This window comes from Rhea americana, unplaced genomic scaffold, assembly GCF_003343005.1.
Source record: "Rhea americana isolate MKP2758 unplaced genomic scaffold, rheAme1 scaffold_163, whole genome shotgun sequence".
Classification (NCBI taxonomy): domain Eukaryota; kingdom Metazoa; phylum Chordata; class Aves; order Rheiformes; family Rheidae; genus Rhea; species Rhea americana.
The window spans coordinates 766,860-770,219 of record NW_028185739.1 but is presented as its reverse complement, the minus strand read 5'-3'; positions in this window follow the sequence as shown (position 1 = coordinate 770,219).

Here is a 3,360-nt window from a genome sequence, read left to right as displayed (position 1 = left end):
TCCCCTCCCGCCCCGCACCGCTGTCCTCCAGGCGGGTCTGCGGCCTCGCGTGACCCAGCTCCGGGAGGCACCGCGATGCGGCTCCCGGGAGCCCGTAACTGGGGTGCCGAAGCCCTGCGTTTCCCTGACGGGCTTAGCGACTGGGGGAGGCCCCAGCTCGTCGGAGGACAGCTGCTTTGGCGGGCTCGGTCCCCTTCCTTGGGCAGGAAAACTGCAAGGTGCCTGGCCCGCGGGAAGGCACGGAGGGTCGTGCTGAGCCTCCCCGCTCTCCGCAGCAGTGCGCACCGCGCAGCGCCGCGGTTCGGCTCCTTGGAGGAACAGTCGCTGTGGGCCGAGTCGCTGTGCCTCGCGCCAGCCCGTGCGCGCACGGGTGCTCCCTTTGCAGGCGGACCTGCGCGTGGGCAGCAGCCAGGGCCGGGAGGTGGGGACAGGGCGCGAGCGCCCGGCGGCCAGCGCATCCCCGGGGATGAAATCCGTCCTGCACCATTTCGATCCGAATCACCCCGGCTGCAGCTCCGGGGAGGCCAGCGCAGCTGCCGCGGCGGGAGGCGGGCAGCAAACGGCCGGGCAGCTGGATTCGCAGCGCAGGTTGCAGCTTGTCTGGCTCACGCCAGGGTGAACGCGGCTGTGCCAGCGAGGGAGCGGAGCGGTGGCGCAAATTCCAGTTCAGCAGCAGCCGACCCTGGGGCAACTTTACAGGAGCTGCTGGAGCCTGTGGGTGCGACAGCGAAGCTGCATGGAAAAGGGCTCCGGGATCCGCTTCGCGGTGGGCAGGGATGGGTTTGCATCTGGGATCAGGTGTTGGCTGGGGAAGGAAATTTTGCTATTTCCCTCAAAGGCAGTGCAAGCTCTGCGGACGATGCCATCCCCGGAGGACCTTGTTAGTGRGTGACTTACCGGGGTTCCCGAGCCGCGTTTCCCGCTCCTAATGGGCTGTGCAGCAAACTGGCGGTGAGATTGTGGGAAGGGACCTGGGTCGTTACCATGCTCCGTCGCTCTCGGCCTCGCTCTCATCACTCCAGCTTGCAAAAACGCCCCAAGGAAGCGCTGCGCCTGGCGCTGGGCGCTGGGGCTGAGCAGAGCCGAGCTCACGGGTTTGGGGTTTAGCAGGGACCGTGACACGGGGTTGTGCTGCGCACAGCCGTGTTAGCAACGCGGCCCGAGCCAGGCCGGGTCCCTGCGTGCTCCGCACCCAGCTCTGCCCAGGAGTGCGTCGGTGCTCTGCAGTCCTATGAAACTGCATACAAAACCTCCACGAAATGAATCTATTCTGAATTTCTTCAGCAAGCCGGGAGACAGCATCGTCTAGGGCTGGGTACGTTTTGTTTCATCCAGAGGGAAAGCTTTCATTACATTTCCAACCACCACCTAAAATAGGTCTTTTTGGTGAGAGTGAGGGAGGGCTGGAAGCAAAACGTTGTTCCAAATGGCAAGCGGAAAGGAAACGTTGCAACTTCTCGGAGTTGGTCTTCCAACCAAAGCCAGCTGGTCCAAGCGAACTGGATTTGTGGTGCATTCCTCCCAGCTCAACCCTGCGGGCTCCAGCGAGAACTTTTCCGCGCTCCAGTGCAGATCTCAGCCAACCCTGCACAAAAGCTGCCACGGCAGGCACCCCCGGGTGCCCTGTCCCCGCTGGGCGCCCGCTCCCACAGCACCTCCCCAGCCCCGGGTTTGCTACGCGCCTGCCGGCGCTGAGCGTGCCCAGCCCGGGTGCTGGTGCGCGGCGGTGCCAGGGGAAACCTGTCTCAGGGGCCGCCGGGTGCTCGCGCAGCGTCTTGGGGAGAGGCAGCCCGGGCATCCCGGTGGGCAGGGARAAAAGTGCAAAAGGAGCTGGAAAACGAAGGGATTTCTTTTCTCCCCTCAAACGAAGCAGAAGAGTTTTGCGCTGCGTGCTGTGTTCTGGGAGGAGTGTGTGCCCGCGTGCGTGCAGCACGCGGGTTCGTGGAGCACCTCTCCGGAGCGCGTCTGGATAAGGGTGCCGAGGACAACCCGCTTTCGAAGCCGGCTGCCTGCTTTGGAGAGCGTCTGGGAGCCACAGCTGCGTTTGCTTCCCTCAGCTCGCCCGGGGTGGTGCAYGGTGTGATTTGGGGTGTCGCTAAACTCACCCGGCCTTGCTTTCCGCGGCCCGTAGGAGGCAGGAAGATGAGGGATTCGTATAGCATCCTCACAAGGTTTGGGCTTTATCGTTTTTCTTAAAGCGGCTGCGAATGCAAAGCCAGGTGATGGCAGAGCTGGGTGAACTCCGCACGCAGCCCCCAGCGTCGCCGCGGGACTCGCCGTGTAGCCGTGCAGGCGCTGGTGCAACGGCTGCGTTCGAGCCTCTCCTTCCCCGAGCGGGTGTCCCTGCAAACCCAGGGTGCAAGCGCGACGCCTCGGAGGCGGACGCAGTAATGCACGTGCAAACCTGGGAAGTGACATTGTTACAGTGACGAATATTCTCYGAATACCCAATTTGTGTTACTGAGCGCCTTATAAATGTGATTAGGAGATCTAATCTTGCCGTGCTGGAGCCAGTTGTCAAGATAGCTCAGAAATGGATCGTTGCCCAACTCTCTCACTTCAGCTGCTCCCCTGAGTTATGATAGTTAATGTTTAAAAACTAAACAAGGCTTTGGAAGAGCGCTGCGTGCCCTGGGGCGCCGGCCAGCCTTCGGAGCAGGAGGTGGGCCTGCGGGAAGCTTCACCCGGAGGAAACGTAGCCCAAAACAGAGGTTGACTGCACCTCGGTGGGGTCCTGCGAGTTCAGACCACGGTGGGAAACTAAACCCTCCTGTCGGTGAACGTCTCCTCTGGAGCATTTCTCTGTCCATCCCTTTCCCCCCCCGGTGGGATTTCTCTCCGCGCCACGGGCGTGCTGCCCACCGGGAACAGCTGTGGTGAGCTGCAAATGCCCCGGCCCTCGCCGAGCACCCGGATGTGGGCAAGGAGGCGCCTGGCGCTGGGAGCAGGGGAAGCGGCACTGGGAGCCTCGGCTCGCGGGAGGCCCATTTTGCGCTGTTCCCTCTTGTTTTGGGTGCTTTCATGCAGTTTCCTCCAAAGGTGATGCACGCACGCGGCGCTCTGGCTGCCAGGCACAGGCATTCCTGAAAACCAGCCGGGAAGGCAGGAGAGCAGGATTTCACTCAAGTCCTTGCAGCCCTGCGTCTCCCGGGCCGGGCTGGGCCGGGGAGACCCAGGGCCCCCGGCTCCTCGGGAGCGAGGCAGCGGGCACCACTCTGAGTGATGGGAGCTGCTAAGGTGCATTTGATGCCTTTGTCCAGGAATTTTTTTGGGGGGTCCCATGGGACTGTGATTTTAGACATGCTGGTAGCAATCCTGCTGGGATCAGTTTGCAGGAGCGGCCATGGGGTTTGCAGGAGC